This window comes from Bombina bombina, chromosome 3 (genome assembly GCF_027579735.1).
Source record: "Bombina bombina isolate aBomBom1 chromosome 3, aBomBom1.pri, whole genome shotgun sequence".
NCBI lineage: Eukaryota > Metazoa > Chordata > Amphibia > Anura > Bombinatoridae > Bombina > Bombina bombina.
In genome coordinates, this window is record NC_069501.1 from 173,780,594 (window position 1) to 173,797,845 (window position 17,252).

Here is a 17,252-nt window from a genome sequence, read left to right on the forward strand (position 1 = left end):
CAGGCAATCCTTTATCCAAGGGAATGGTCTCTCCATCCTGAGGTGTTTGCAGAGATATGCAGCAAGTGGGGGACGCCAAAGATAGATCTCATGGCTTCCTGTCTCAATACCAAGCTACCCCAGATATGGGTCAAGGTCGAGGGATCCCCAAGCGGATCTAATAGATGCACTAGCAGTGCCCTGGAGCTTCAAACTCATATCTTTTTCCTTCGTTACCGCTTCTTCCTCGAGTGGTGGCCCGCATCAATCAGGAGCGGGTATCAGTAATCCTGATTGCTCCATTGTGGCCGCGAAGGACGTGGTTCACAGATCTAGTGGTGATGTCTTCATCTCCTCCGTGGAAGTTACCTTGTCACAGAGACCTGCTGATACAAGGTCCATTTGTTCATCAAAATCTAGAGCTGAGTGCATGGAAATTGAATGCTTAGTCTTAGCCAAGAAAGGTTTCTCTTAGAGTGTCATTGATACTCTTATTCAAGCTCGTAAACCAGTTATTCGGCGTATCTACCACAAGGTGTGGAGGACCTACTTATTCTGGTGTGAAGAGCATGGTTTTTCCTGGCACAGAGTTAAGGTTGCCAGGATCTTATCTTTTCTCCAGGATGGGCTGGAGAAGGGCTTTTCTGCTAGTTTCCTGAGGGTACAGATTTCGGCCCTGTCGGTTTTATTGCACAAGAGATTGGCTGAGCTTCCGGACGTGCAGTCCTTTGTTAAGGCTCTGATTAGGATCAGACCTGTGTTTAGATCTGGGGCTCCTGCTTGGAGCCTAAATCTTGTTCTTCGGGTTTCGCAACAGGTTCCGTTTAAGCCTCTGCATTCCGTTGACATTAAATTGTTATCTTGGAAGGTTCTCTTTTTATTGGCTATTGCCTCTGTGCACAGAGTTTCTGAGATCTCTTCTTTGCAATGTGAGCTCCCTTATCTGATTTTTCAGGCAGATAAGGCAGTTTTACGTACCAAATTAGGTTTTCTTCCTAAGGTTGTGTCAAATCGCAATATCAATCAGGAGATTGGGATTACTTGTGTCCTAATCCTTTTTCATCGAAGGAACGCTTACTTCACAATTTGGATGTGGTTTGCAACTTGAAGTTCTATCTTTAGGCTACTAAGAAGTTTAGACAATCTTCCTCTTTGTTGTCTATTCGGGAAGCGTAAGGGGCAGAAGGCTACTTCGACTTCTCTGTCTTTTTGGTTATGGAGTGTCATCCGCTTAGCTTACAAGACAGCGGGGCATCATTCTCCTGAGAGGATAATGGCTCATTCCACTAGAGCAGTGGCTACCTGGTCCTCCTTTCATACTTTTTCAAAATTTTACAATTTTGCAGGCTGTGGCCTCAGAATAGGGTCCGCCTTTTTCTTTTTGTTCCCTCCTGTTATTCATTCAGTGTCCTCTGGAGCTTGGGTATAGTAAGGAATGAAGCCTTGGACTCTCCCTATCTTAGGAAGGAAAACATAATTTATGCTTACCAGATAAGTTACTTTCCGTCCTGATAGGGAGAGTCCACTGCCCCCGTCCGTATTTTCTTCTCTATGGGCGGTCCCCTATTATTTATTTTATTCTTCTGGCACCATTTATAACCTAATGTTTCTCTTACTTTTCCTTCTTTCCTTGGCAGAATGACTGTGGTAATGAGGAAGTGGGAGGGATATTTAAGCCTTTGGCTGGGGTGTCTTTGCCTGCTCCTGGTGGCCAGGTGTTGTATTTCCCAACAGTAAGGAATAAAGTCGTGGACTCTCCATATCCGGAAGGAAAGGAATTTATCTGGTAAGCATAAATTATGTTTTTTACATAAAGATGTTCAGGTGATATTTTCCTGTCAGCTTTTTACAGTTATGCTGCATCACTTTCAAGTGATCTAGCATATAAGTATTATGTCCCTTTAATTATCTGTATATCTGATTTCATGTACAGTCGCTTATTCAAATATTCCTATAAAAAAAGAACTTGTGGATCCCTTGCAGGGTTCTCTTTACTCAATTTATGGCACTCTTTCTTCCTAACATCCATGGCTAGTGCCCTTTTCAGTTAGGAGTGGGAATTGGCTTTAGTGTTTGGCACTGTACGGAAGTGTTTCCTTGTCTCCCCAGTCACTTGCATGTCAGCCTTTCCCTGTGTAGCGCTACACTGCAGCGCAGCTTGCACCTTCTATTGTGGACTCGGTTGGATAAGTGGAGATAGTTCTCAGACTTTCCAAACCCTTATACTGGCACCATTTTGGGATCAGCCTGTAGGGGGAGTAGTTAATCTTTTCCCACTACAGGGTGCACAGCACGCACTTCGCCTCTGTCTTCCCGTGCTCGGCTGTGACAGGAAGTTGTTCTGTTCACTCAGTGGATGGGGGTAAGACACTCTGACCGGAGCTTCTCTATCACACGGGGATCATTATCAGCCAACTTCCACAATACCACTGGCTCTTTATGAGCTCCCTAAAGTATCCTACGCTGTTTGGGGGTTTTTTTATATAGAGAGTTACTTTGTGGAATTGTGGGGTTGAGATGGAGCAACGTGGAACTGATGATTTTACTGAGGGGATGGGGGCTCAGTTGAAAAGCTGTTGGAAATCAAATAAATGCTAACTACTGCAAATCCAATGTGGTTTTTCCACCAGAGCAGCTTTGCATTACCTGTCTCTCCTTTGTGCTGCAGTCACATTCTGTAATGTCTAGCCCTCAGTTATCTATATCCTTCCTTGGGATCACCTTTTTACCACAGATTGCAGGCCCTAGTAATTTGGATTCCCATGAATGCCACTCTCCTCCTCCCCCACTCCTTCAACTGGCTAAACCTGATCTAAAGCAGGGCGCTAGGCCCACCCTTCTCCCTGTGCCTCCAGTTGACATTGCCGCACCTTTGAAAAAGTGTTCATTTGCGAACCATGTCAGGGAGCTAGCCAGAGGAATATGGGATCCTAATTTTTATATGTGTGGAAACAATTTAGATAGTATTAGCACCATATAATGTGGGCAATTATGCACCTTTTCAGATCTGTTTCTGTTCTAAACAACTTAAGCCAAGCTATTGGCATGCCATATATACAACTCGTTTTACATTACAGTTAATCCTAGTATGGACTGTCAGGCAGCAGAATATTAAACTGGTTTATCTTATTTAGAATTTACCAGCTGTTTTCGCCATTGGCATTTTGTCTAATTGGTCTCTTATAGACTCCATACTTACGCTGACACTTTTGCATAAACAACAGCGCCTTAACATCTATAATATCGCTGAGACACCTGCAATATTGTAGTTTCTGATTTCCCCCCTCATTTACTAGCCAGATACTAATATCAAAGCTGTATACTTACACATAATGAATTTAATATCACAGTTCATAGCAATGTGAAAAATCCCAGAGCACTTGCAAACGATTTGATACATATTTGCTACACAATCTCAAAAGTTATTTAACATTGTTTATCTATCAGAAGCAGATATTTAAACTTAAAGTGGATGTAAAGTCACTGTCTCCTCTGTTACTCATCTTGTTATTTGAATAAAATAAAGGTTAGTTTAAGTCATCATTTTTCTCAAATTGAATAATATATCAGAATCGAAGGATTTATAAACCTATTTCGCTTACTTTCATCCTCCGCCCGCCATCTTGTCCCTCGTTTCTAATTTGATTGACATCCCAAGATATCTAATAACAGATCATACCCCATGGTGTCCAGCCCCTTTTTCTCACACGTCACGTGATCAAACTGCGCATTCGTTCAATAAACAATTTGTCATTCATAATCCATGCTCGTCCACGTTTAGCGCATGCGCAAAGCTTTTACTATCATATTTACATTGGCGTTCAGTAAAAGCGGAAAGTAAGTATCGATGCAACGTTTAGCGCATGCGCAAAGCTTTTAATATATTTATACGATCGATGTTGGGATCAGAAAAAAAGATGTTTCTTTTGCTTGCTGCCAAAGTATTCAATGAATGGAAACATTCATTGAATACTCTGGGCGCGATCCGATATGCAACGTAGTTTGCGGCGCAAGCGAGGGAACCCCCGCCGCCCGCAGTTTCAGCTCGCAACTCGAGCTATCCTATATACGGCGCCATCAGATGCTAAAGTGCCGTAAGTCTGACAAACCAGCGATGTCCAGAAATCTGCGTAAGTACAAATTTCTGGCACTTTAGAAACTGCCGGCGCCTACAAAACCTGACTAAAGTATGAAATCACCCGTACTGTCTAACACGCCTCCCAAACATAGCCCGACATGTCTAACCCTCTATCCACTATCCCCCTCACTATCCTAACAATAAAAAATGTATTAACCCCTAAACCGCTGCTCCCGGACCCCGCCGCCACCTAATAAAGTTATTAACCCCTAAACCGCCGCTCCCGGACCCCGCCGCCAGCTATATTAAATCTATAACCCCTTAATGTGAGCCCCTACCCTGCCGCCATCTACCTTACCTACCCCCTAAAGTGAGCCCCTACCCCGCCGCCATCTATTTTAAAATTATTAACCCCTAATTTAATCCCCCTACACCGCCGCCACCTATATTAAATTATTTAACCCCTAATCTAATCCCCCTAACCCGCCGCCACCTATATTAAATGATTTAAACCCTAATCTAATCCCCCTACCCCGCCGCCAGCTATATTAAATTAATTAACCCCTAATCTAATCCCCCTACCCCGCCACCACCTATATTAAATTATTTAACCCCTAATCTAATCCCCCTACCCTGCCGCCACCTATATTAAATTAATTAACCCTTAATCTAATCCCCCTACCCCACCGCCAGCTATATTAAATTATTTAACCCCTAAAATACTAAACTATCCCTACCACTAAACCTAAGTCTAACCCTACAAATAGCCCTGAAAAGGGCTTTTTGCGTGGCATTACCCCAAAGTAAACTGCTCTATTGCCAGCCCTTAAAAGGGCTTTTTGCGGGGCATGCCCCAAAGAAAACTGCTCTTTTACCAGCCCTTAAAAGGGCTTTTGGCGGGGCTTTGTCACAAAGGAAACTGCTCTTTTGCATCTAATCTAAATCCCCCTACACCGCCGCCACCTATAATAAATGTATTAACCCCTAATCTAATCCCCCTACACGCCGCCACCTATATTAAACCCTAATCTAATCCCCCTACATTGCCGCCAGCTATATTAACTATATTAACCCTAATTATATTAGGGTTAATATAGTTATTATATTATATATATTAACTATATTAACCCTAATTATATTAGGCTTAATATAGTTAATATCGTTATTATATTATAATATATATATATATATATATATATATATATATTAAGTATAATAACCCTATCTAACTCTAACATCCCTGACTAAACTCTTATTAAAATAAATCTAATATTAATATTATTAATTAAAATATTCCTATTTAAATCTAAATACTTACCTATAAAATAAACCCTAAGATAGCTACAATGTAATTAATAATTACATTGTAGCTATTTTAGGGTTTATATTTATTTTACAGGTAACTTGGTATTTATTTTAACTAGGTACAATAGCTATTAAATAGTTAATAACTATTTAATAGCTACCTAGTTAAAATAATTACCAATTTACCTGTAAAATAAATCCTAACCTAAGTTACAAATACACCTACACTATCAATAAATTAAATAAACTACAAATATCTAAACTAAAATACAATTAAATAAACTAAACTAAATTACAAAAAAAAAACACTAAATTACAAAAAATAAAAAAAAAGATTACAAGATTTTTAAGCTAATTACACCTATTCTAAGCCCCCTAATAAAATAATAAAGCCCCCCAAAATAAAAAAAATTCCCTACCCTATTCTAATTTAAAAAGTTAGCTCTTTTACCTTACCAGCCCTTAATAGGGCCTTTTGCGGGGCATGCCCCAAAGAAAACTGCTCTTTTGCCTGAAAAAAACACACAATACCACCCCCCAACATTACAACCCACCACCCACATACCCCTAATCTAACCCAAACCCCCCTTAAATAAACCTAACACTACCCCCCTGAAGATCTCCCTACCTTGTATTCACCCAGCCGGGTAGAACTCTTCATCTGATCAGGGCGATGTCTTCAATCAAGCGGCAGTGAAGTCTTCTTCCATCCGGCGATGTCTTCAATCAAGCGGCAGTGAAGTCTTCTTCCATCCGGGCGATGTCTTCAAGCAAGCGGCAGAGAGTCTTCTTCCATCTGGCGATGTCTTCAAGCAAAGCGGCATCTTCAATCTTCTTTCTTCGCTCCTCCGCCGCGGAGCATCCATCCGGCAAGACGACTTCCCGACGAATGAGGTTCCTTTAAATGATGTCATCCAAGATGGCGTCCGTTGAATTCCGATTGGCTGATAGGATTCTATCAGCCAATCGGAATTAAGGTAGATAAATCTGATTGGCTGACTGAATCAGCCAATCAGATTCAATAGAATCCTATCAGCCAATCGGAATTCAACGGACGCCATCTTGGATGACATAATTTAAAGGAACCTCATTCGTCGGGATGTCATCGTGCCGGATGGATGCTCCGCGGCGGAGGAGCGAAGAAAGAAGATTGAAGATGCCGCTTTGCTTGAAGACATCGCTGAATGGAAGAAGACTCTATGCCGCTTGCTTGAAGACATCGCCGGATGGAAGAAGACTTCTTTGTCGCTTGATTGAAGACATCGCCCGGATCGGATGAAGAGTTCTGCCCGGCTGGGTGAATACAAGGTAGGGAGGGAGTTACGGGGCTCCAATACACAGCGTAAGGCTTACTACGGCTGCTTTTTGTGGCAAGGTGAAAATGGAGTAAGATTTCTCCATTTTCGCCACGTAAGTCCTTACGCTGTATATTGGATACCAAACTGCGCTGGTTTGGTATACCTGCCTATGGCCCAAAAAACTATGGGCGACGGCAGAAATATACGAGCGTAACTTCTAGGTTACGCTGTATATAGGATACCAAACCAGAGCAAAGTTCAGCATCGCCGGCATTTGCGGGCGACGCTGCATATCGGATCGGGCCCTCTGTTTTTTTATTTACATAGGGCGTGTTTGAAAACGCATGCGCTAATTTGATTCTCCTCGGGAGCGCGCTTCACTGATACGTAAGATAGCAGGAGGCAATGCTCTGTAAGAAAAGGACTCCGAAAACTGGAAGTCAAGGATGGGAGGAGTTCCAGTTTAAGACGTAGCTAAGTTATTATATAAATTATAATATCAAAAGATGATTATTTAAAAAAAAAAACATAGCGGTTTACATTGCAAACATATAGCGAATTAGTATTGAGGAGTAGACAGCTTATTATTGACATTCACTTTAAAGGGACACTGAACCCAATTTTTTTCTTTCATGATTCAGACAGAGTATGACATTTTAATCAACTTTCTAATTTACTCCTATTATCAATTGTTCTTCGTTCTCTTGCTATCTTTATTTTAAAAGCAGGAATGTAAATCTTAGCAGCCAGCCCATTTTAGGTTCAGCACCATAGATAGCGCTTTCTTATTGGAGGCTTACATTTACCCACCAATAAGCAAACATAACCCAGGTTTTCAACCAAAAATGGGCCGGCTCCTATGCATCACATTCCTGCTTTTTAAATAAAAATAGCAAGAGAACGAAGAAAAATTGTGATAGTGCACACATATTTAAACCTAGATATGGCTTACAATCTGGCAATACAACCGCCTTTTGATATTTCAATGGGGCTATTTGTAAACTTAGAGAGGGATTCACTGTATATGATGTCTTTACAGTGATAATCACGTTTTTCACCCACATTAATAGTGACTGTTAGGTTACAATTTTCTCATACCAGCTATTAATAAAGTGGTTAGCCTATATGCTCAAGTGTATTACCAAATTCAATTAACCCACTATAATTATAGCAAGTATACTAGTGTAGTACTTGTTTATCTCGGTGCTATTTATCTTGTTTTTATTTTGTTCTTTCTAAATTTAAATATTAACTAATAACGTTTTGTTTTTAACTTCCATGTGTTCCCATCTATCAGGCACTCAATATGTTACATTCCTAATGCACACACATTTCTTCATATCCTCTGTTTCCTATCGGGAAACAAATTGATTCTACTTTTTAGTGGTAATTATGGTGAAGAGTGCTACTGTGTATACATTTTTGTAGTTAGTTTTGCCGCTATCTTTCGGCATTGCTGCACTGCCTCCAGATTTTGCTTTACAATTTCAATCTGCGGTCTCAGCGGTGCTGGGAGCTTGGCCACCTGCGCGGAAACGCAAGAGAAAATTTAAACATTCTCCTCCTCCTGGAATACAGTTCCCAAAGTAGATGGGGCCATCGCTACCTTAGCAAAGAGAATCACCGTTCCTTTGGAGGATAGCACTTCCTTCAAGGACCCTATGGATAGGAGCCTTGAAGGTTGTCCTGAGGAGGGTCTCTGTTCAAGGGGGACTACTTTTTCAACCTATGATAAGCATTGCAGTGGTAGCAGGATCTGCTGGCTTTTTGTTGTGATTCTTTGTCAGAATTAAGTTCTGTTGAGTCCCCTCTGGAAGAGATTCAAGATTGGATACAGGTTTTGAAAATTTGATAATAGGAGTAATTTAGAAAGTTGCTTAAAATTGCATGCTCTATCTGAATCACGAAACAAAAATTTGGGTTCAGTGTCCCTTTAAGGGCATAAAAACAGATTATGTACTCAGTATGGTGCCTGCCATTATGTGAATTTGTGCACAGTTTCCTATGGCATTTCATATTACATTGGGGGTTCTTAAAGGGACACTGAACCCAATTTTTTTCTTTTGTAATTCAGAAAGAGCATGCAATTTTAAGCAACTTTCTAATTTACTCCTATTATCAATTTTTCTTCGTTCTCTTGCTATCATTATTTGAAAAAGAATGCATCTAAGCTTTTTTTGGTTTCAGTACTCTGGACAGCACTTTTTTATTGGTGGATGAATTTATCCACCAATCAGCAAGGACAACCCACATTCTTGCATTTCAAATAAAGATACCAAGAGAATGAAGAAAATGTGATAATAGGAGTAAATTAGAAAGTTTCTTAAAATTTAAAGGGACACTCAGGTTTTTTTAAATGTTCATGATTCAGATACAGTATGTAATTTTAAACAACTTTCCAATTTACTTCCATTAGAAAAAATGTGCACAGTCTTTTATATTTACACTTTTTTTGAGTCACCAGCTCCTACTGAGCATGTGCAAGAACTCAGACTATACGTATATGCATTTGTGATTGGCTGATTGCTATCACATGGTACAGGGGGAGTGGAAATATACATAACTTTAAAATGTGTTAAAAAAGAATCTACTACTAATTTGAAATTCAGAGTAAATGCTATTGTATTGTCTTGTTATCTTGTATTTGTTGATTATGCAAATCTGCTGTGTTTACTGGTCCTTTAATGCTCTATCTGAATCAATTTTGGGTACAGTGTCCCTTTAAGCCCTTGTAGCAATAGACTGCATACAGAAGCCTGTTACATACAGATTATTTACAGCCTGTTTGCTATGAAAACTTATACAGGTCTGGTATCTGTATACTCTGGAGATGTGGTATATTCTTAACTACTATTTTTTTCTTTGTCTTTACTGTTATGTACTCAACGGTATGTCAAGAATGGACTTAAAAAATAATTTAAATGAAAAAAAAAATATTATTACTAAATTAAATTAGTGGATGGGTATTTTTATGGTTGAAAAAACCTATTCTTTATTTTCAGAAAACATATTCAGTTGTCAAAACACAGTTTTATGTTTTTTTTCTGATTTATTTGCATTACATATTAATCTAGAAACAAAATTACTATATACTGTAATATTTACTGTGTACATAAACACATATAGACAAGAATGAAAGCCAAATGAGTACACAGCAAAATTATAAAAAACTAAATTGTGTCACCACTGGCACTGAAGGGGTTAAAGTGGAGCCATTCCAATATGGCCTGGGATCACGTGTCCTCCAATCATTTTTGGTGTAACCCTCAGCACCACTGAGGAGGAATTGACCAGTTTTTTTTATAAATAGCAGTTCTACACTTCTCATTAGACTGTTAAGCTTGTGTATTTGTATTGAAGTGTTTAAAAAGCAACCACATTATCCCTTTTTTAAAAAAAATTGGAATGTAGTATAATGTGTCAATTATTTTGCACTTTTATTGTTGTTTTACTACTGTAAAGTATGTTATTGCAGTAATCATTATTGTTTCCACTCCAAATTGTTAGCTTCAAATTGCTACAAGATACAGAATATTTGTTTTGTAATTAGAATCTAGTATGGATGAGCCTGTTCTCTAAATTCTTTTTTTTTTTTTTTTTATTCAGGGAATAGTATATATAAAAAATAACAGTGGTTTGTAATCAGGACTGATGGCTGTGATACAATAGTGACCTCTAGTGGCACTATTGTATATGACATTTGTAATATGTTTCTAAGCATAACGCAGGTACAAATTCCTAAATCCGGCCAATATCTGATCCTTATGTTAAAATATTTGGTTTCCACATTATGCCTTTGTATAAGAATATTGATTGGTAACTGAATTTTAAAAAAAGAGACACTGACTTTTTTTGTACATCTGAAATATATATATATATAAGTAGCAGAGGTGAAAAAAGGCACTCACTGGTATTTCGGAGTAAAATATAACTTTTAATGTTACCAATTAAAAGCAGGATGCATGAAGTTTTGGGGACATTACGTTCCCTTTTTCAAATGCACAGTATAGCAGAAATCTATACAGAACAATATAACATGCTTAAAAACTATTACCTTATATACCATTAATGTGATGTCTTATTGACTTGTTTTATATTTATATATATATATATATATATATATATATATATATATATATATATATATATATATATATATATATATATATATATATATATATATATATATATATATATACTTTTTTAAGGAGTGTCCCTCTGCTAATGCTATTCTTTGATATGCAGTATGCATTATTTTTAGTTTATTGAAATATATATTTGCGGTTTTGATTTTGACACTTGCAGATGAAAGCTTAGTTATATAACAAAATAATTTCACTCTATTAATGAAATGAGCTATAATTTTATTAATAATAAATTATTCAATAAATTAAACAGAAAAAAGCCAACAGAAAATGAGTGAGATAAAACATTTAAACTACACATAGAGAGCATATACAATGAAGTGTAAAAACAATTAAATAAGAATAAATAACAGCATATACTATGAAATGATATGGTACAATATTAATAAGCCATAGATTGTCCCACAAGGTCCAGTGGTAAACTATGTTAATTATGCAGATTATTGCAGTACATTTTATGCTATTGGATTTATGGATTTGGCTTTAGAGAATGTTAAGGCACATTATTAAAAATAATCAATCAATAACATTTAGCATTCAAATATACTAAATGATCAAGTGTCATCAGTCACATAGACATCAATGTAAGTCTATTGGAATAAATATTTAAGTGTAATATTCATTGTTTTATGGAAACATTAAAATGAGAAAACAAATGTCGAATGCAACTTTCATTCTCCCATTTGTATGCTAAACTTGTAACAATCAATAATCCCTTATTGTAATGTATAGTTGATACAATTTGTGACAAAAGCTTAATCCTATGACAAGGAAGATGGGACGGATTACAAACATTGCCATTTACTAGTGTTTACATCTGTTTTTTAGTACAGATGAGTAATTTACAGTGATTTGCAACTGAAGTGGTCTAAGCCCCCTAAGTATGCATTCACAGCAAATCCAGTACCAGTAGTGAAAAGGACATGGAAGTTTAAATTTAATTTCTTTCATGTAATTGGCAAGAGTCCATGAGCTAGTGACGTATGGGATATACAATCCTACCAGGAGGGGCAACGTTTCCCAAACCTCAAAATGCCTATAAATACACCCCTCACCACACCCACAATTCAGTTTTACAAACTTTCCCTCCTATGGAGGTGGGGAAGTAAGTTTGTGCTTAGAGTTCTACGTTGAAATGCGCTTCTCAGCATTTTGAAGCCCGATTCCTCTCAGAGTACAGTGAATGTCAGAGGGATGTGAAGGGAGTATCTCTTTTTGAATTCAATGGTTTTCCTCACGGGAGATCTATTTCTTAGGTTCTCTGTTATTGGTCGTAGAGATTCATCTGCTACCTCCCCTTTCAGATCGACGATATACTCTCATATTCCATTACCTCTACTGATAACCGTTTCAGTACTGGTTTGGCTATCTGCTATATGTGGATGGGTGTCTTTGGTAAGTATGTTTTCATTACTTAAGACACTCTCAGCTATGGTTTGGCACTTTATGCATTTTATAAAGTTCTAAATATATGTATTGTACTTATATTTGTCATGATTCAGGTTTTCAGTATATCTCCTTTTGCAGACTGTCAGTTTCATATCTTGGAAATGTTTTTTTAGGAAAAATGCATTTCTTACCTTGGGTGTAGTCTTTTTCAAATTGACTCTTTTAAATTTGCAGGCAGAATTAGGTTCGCAAGGGCGCAAAATGCTAAAGTTTATTGCGTCATTCTTAGCGCAAGATTATTTTGGCGCGAAGTTACAATCGTTGAAGCAATTTCATCATTTCCGGCTTCTTAGTTGATGCTGAGTTCTTCACAAGGTTGCGTCTTCTGTGACGCAAGTGTGTCATTTCCAGACGTTTTTGGCGCCAAAAAATATTTTTCTGTTTGTGCCGTGCGTCATACTTGGCACCAAATATTTTCATTATTTAAGACCCCATACCTATATGCCTCTTGCCTTTTCTCTATGTCAGAGGGCTATGCTGTTTGCATTTTTTCCCCATTCCTGAAGGAAATTGATAATTTAGCTTTTTCTGTTGTTTTTTTCTCTTACATTTGCAAGATGTCTCAATATGATCCTGTCTCAGAAGTCTCTTTTGGAACTCTGCTGCCAGATAATGGTTCTACCAAAGCTAAGTGCTTTTGTTGTAAACTTGTGGAGGTTATATCTGTCCAGACTTATTCCCCACTGTTCTTATATCTCCAGCTGTGGTTTGTAATAGCTGTCATGATAAACTTTTACATGCAGAAAATGTATCCATCAGTAGTAGTTCATTACCTGTTGCTGTTCCCTCAACATCTAATGCACAAGCTATACCTGTAAATTTAAAAGAATTTATTTTTTAATTCTATACAGAAGGCTTTGTCTGCTATTCCGCCTTCTAATAAATGTAAAAGGTCTTTTAAAACTTCTCATAAAGTTGATGAAATACTGAATTATCCTTCTCTGGTGAGGATCTATCTGGTTCAGAAGATCCTGCCTCAAATATTGACACTGACAAATCTTCTTATTTGTTTAACATGGAGTATATTTGTTCTTTGTTAAAAGAAGTGTTGATTACATTGGATATGGAGGAAACTAGTCTTCTTGATATTAAAACTAAATTCTGTTTATAAACCTCCTGTGGTTATTCCAGAGGTTTTTCCAGTTCCTGATGCTATTTCTGATATGATTTCTAAGGAATGGAATAGGCCTGGTGGTACTTTTATTCCTTCTTCAAGGTTTAAAAAATTGTACCCTTTGCTAGCAGTCAGATCCCTAAAGTTGATGGGGCTATCTCTACTCTTGCTAAACGTACTACTATTCCTACAGAAGATAGTACTTCTTTTAAAGATCCTTTAGATAGAAAACTTGAATCTTATCTAAGGAAAGCCTATTTATATGCTGGTCATCTTCCAGGCCTGCAATTTCTTTGGCTGATGTTGCAGCTGCATCAACTTTTTGGTTTGAACATTTAGCGCAACAAGAATTGGATTCTGGTTTGTCTAGCATTGTTTGCTTACTCCAACATGCTAATCATTTTATCTGTGATGCTATTTTTGATATAATCAAAATTGATGTTAAATCTATGTCTTTAGCTATTTTAGCTAGAAGAGCTTTAGGGCTTAAATCTTGGAATGCTGACATGACTTCTAAGTCCAGATTGCTATCTCTTTCCAAGGTAATAAGTTACTTGGTTCTCAGTTGGATTCAATAATTTCAACTGTCACTGAGGGAAAGGGAGTTTTTTGCCTCAGGATAAAAGACCTAAGGGTAAATATAAAGTTTCTAACCGTTTTCATTCCTTTTGACAAAATAAGGAACATAAATCTAATCCTTCCCCCAAGGAATCTGTTTCCAATTGGAAGCCTTCCTCAAATTGGAATAAATCCAAGCCATTTAAGAGATCAAAGCCAGGTTCCAAGTCCGCATGAAGGTGCGACCGTCATTCCAGCTCAGCTGGTGGGGGGCAGATAAAGATTTTTCAAAGATGTTTGGATCAATTCGGTCCAACATCAATGGATTCAGAGTATTGTCTCTCAGGGGTACAGAATAGGATTCAGAGTAAGACCGCCTGTGAGAAGATTTTTTCTCTCATGCATTCCAGCAGACCCAGTAAAGGCTCAGGCTTTCCTGAAGTGTGTTTCAGACATGGAGTTATCAGGGGTAATAATGCCAGTTCCGTTTCAGGAACAGGGTCTGGGGTTTTATTCAAATCTATTCATTGTCCCAAAGAAAGAAAATTCATTCAGACCAGTTTTGGATCTAAAGATGAATCGATATGTAAGAGTTCCAACTTTCAAAATGGTGACTATAAGGACTATTCTGCCTTTTGTTCAGCAAGGGCATTATATGTCCACAATAGACTAACAGGATGCATATCTTCATATTCTAATTCATCCAGATCATATCAGTTCCTGAGATTCTCTTTTCTAGACAAGCATTACCAATTTGTTGCTCTTCCTTTTGGCCTAGTGACAGCTCCAAGAATCTTTTTAAAGGTTCTCGGTGCCCTACTCTCTGTAATCAGAGAGTGGGGTATTGCGGTGTTTCCTTATTTGGACAATATCTTGGTACTTGCGCAGTCTTTACGTTCTGCAGAATCTCACATGAATCAACTAGTGTTGTTTCTTCAAAGACATGGTTGGAGGATCAATTTACCAAAAAGTTTTTTGATTCCTCAGACAAGGGTAACCTTTTTAGGTTTCCAGATAGATTCAGTGTCCATGACTCTGTCCCTAACAGACAAGAGACGATTAAAATTGGTTTCAGCTTGTCGGAACCTTCAGTCTCAATCATTCCCTTCAGTGGCTATGTGCATGGAAGTTTTAGGTCTCATGACTGCGCATCGGATGCAATCCCCTTTGCTCGTTTTCATATGAGTCCTCACCAGCTTTGTATGCTGAACCAATGGTGCAGGGATTATACAAGGATATCACAATTAATATCCTTAAATCCCAATGTTTGACTATCTCTGACTTGTTGGTTAGATCACCATCGTATGATTCTAGGGGCCTCTTTTGTTTGTCCAACCTGGACTGTAATCACAACAGATGCAAGTCTTTCAGGTTGGAGGGGCTGTTTGGGGATCTCTGACAGCACAAGGGGTTTGGAAATCTCAAGAGGTGAGATTACCAATAAATATTTTGGAACTCCGTGCGATTCTCAGGGCTCTTAAGTTTTGGCCTCTGTTGAAGAGAGAACCATTCATTTGTTTTCAGACAGACAATATCACAACTGTGGCTTATGTCAATCATCAGGGTGAGACTCACAGTCCTCAAGCTATGAAAGAAGTATCTTGGATATTTGTTTGGGCGGAATCCAGCTCCTGTCTAATTTCTGTGGTTCATAACCCAGGTATAGACAATTGGGAAGCGGATTACCTTAGTTGTCAGACTTTACATCCAGGGGAGTGGTCTCTCCATCTAGAGGTGTTTTCTCAAATTGTTCAGATGTGGGGTCTTCCAGAAATAGATCTGATGGCATCTCATCTAAACAAGAAACTTCCCAGGTACCTGTCCAGGTCCAGGGATCCTCAGGCGGAAGCAGTGGATGTGTTGACACTTCCTTGGTGTTATCATCCTGCTTATATTTTCCCGCCTCTAGTTCTTCTGCCAAGAGTGATCTCCAAAATCATCATGGAGCAATCATTTGTGCTGCTGGTGGCTCCCGCATGGACTCACAGGTTTTGGCATGCGGATCTTGTCCGGATGTCCAGTTTCCAACCTTGGCCTTAGTCATAGAGGTTTTTCTGACTCCGTAATTAATACTATGTTACAAGCACGTACATCTGTTTCTAGAAAGATTTATTATCGAGTTTGGAAGACTTACATTTCACGGTGTTCTTCTCATAAATTTTCTTGGCATTCTTTTAGAATTCCTAGAATTTTACAATTTCTTCAGGATGGTTTGGATAAAGGTTTGTCTGCAAGTTCCTTGAAAGGACAAATCTCGGCTCTTTCTGTTTTATTTCACAGACAAATTGCTAAGCTTCCTTATATTCATTGTTTTGTACAGGCTTTGGTTCGTATCAAGCCTGTCATTAAATCAATCTCTCCTCCTTGGAGTCTTAATTTGGTTTTGAAGGCTTTACAGGCTCCTCCATTTGAGCCTATGCATTCTTTGGACATTAAACTACTTTCTTGGAAAGTGTTGTTCCTTTTGGTCATCTCTTCTGCTAGAAGAGTTTCTGAATTATCTGTTCTCTCTTGTGAGTCTCCTTTTCTGATTTTTCATCAGGATAAGGCAGTTTTGCGGACATCATTTAAATTCTTACCTAAGGTTGTGAATTCTAACAACATTAATAGAGAAATTGTTGTCCCTTCTTTGTGTCCTAATCCTAAGAATTATTTGGAGAGATCTTTACATTCTTTGGATGTGGTGAGAGCTCGGAAATATTATGTTGAAGCTACTAAAGTTTTCAGGAAGACTTCCAGTCTATTTGTTAGCTTTTCTGGTTCTAGGAAAGGTCAGAAGGTTTCTGCCGTTTCCTTGGCTTCATGGTTAAAGCTTTTGATTCATCAAGCTTATTTGGAGGTGGGTCAAGCCCCGCCTCAGAGAATTACAGCTCATTCTACTAGATCAGTCTCCACTTCCTGGGCTTTTAAGAATGAAGCTTCAGTTGATCAGATTTGCAAAGCTGCAACTTGGTCTTCTTTGCATACATTTACTAAATTCTATCATTTTGATGTATTTACTTCTTCGGAAGCAGTTTTTGGTAGAAAAGTTCTTCAGGCAGCTGTTTCAGTTTGATTCTTCTGCTTCTAATTTAATTTTTTTCTTTTAAATTATGAGACTAAATTTATGATTTGGGTTGTGGATTAATTTTTATCCCTGTTTTTATGTTTTTATTTTTATCCCTCCCTCTCTAGTGACTCTTGCGTGGAGTTACACTTCTTGGGTATTGCTATCCTATACGTCACTAGCTCATGGACTCTTGCCAATTACATGAAAGAAAACATAATTTATGTAAGAACTTACCTGATAAATTCATTTCTTTCATATTGACAAGAGTCCATGAGGC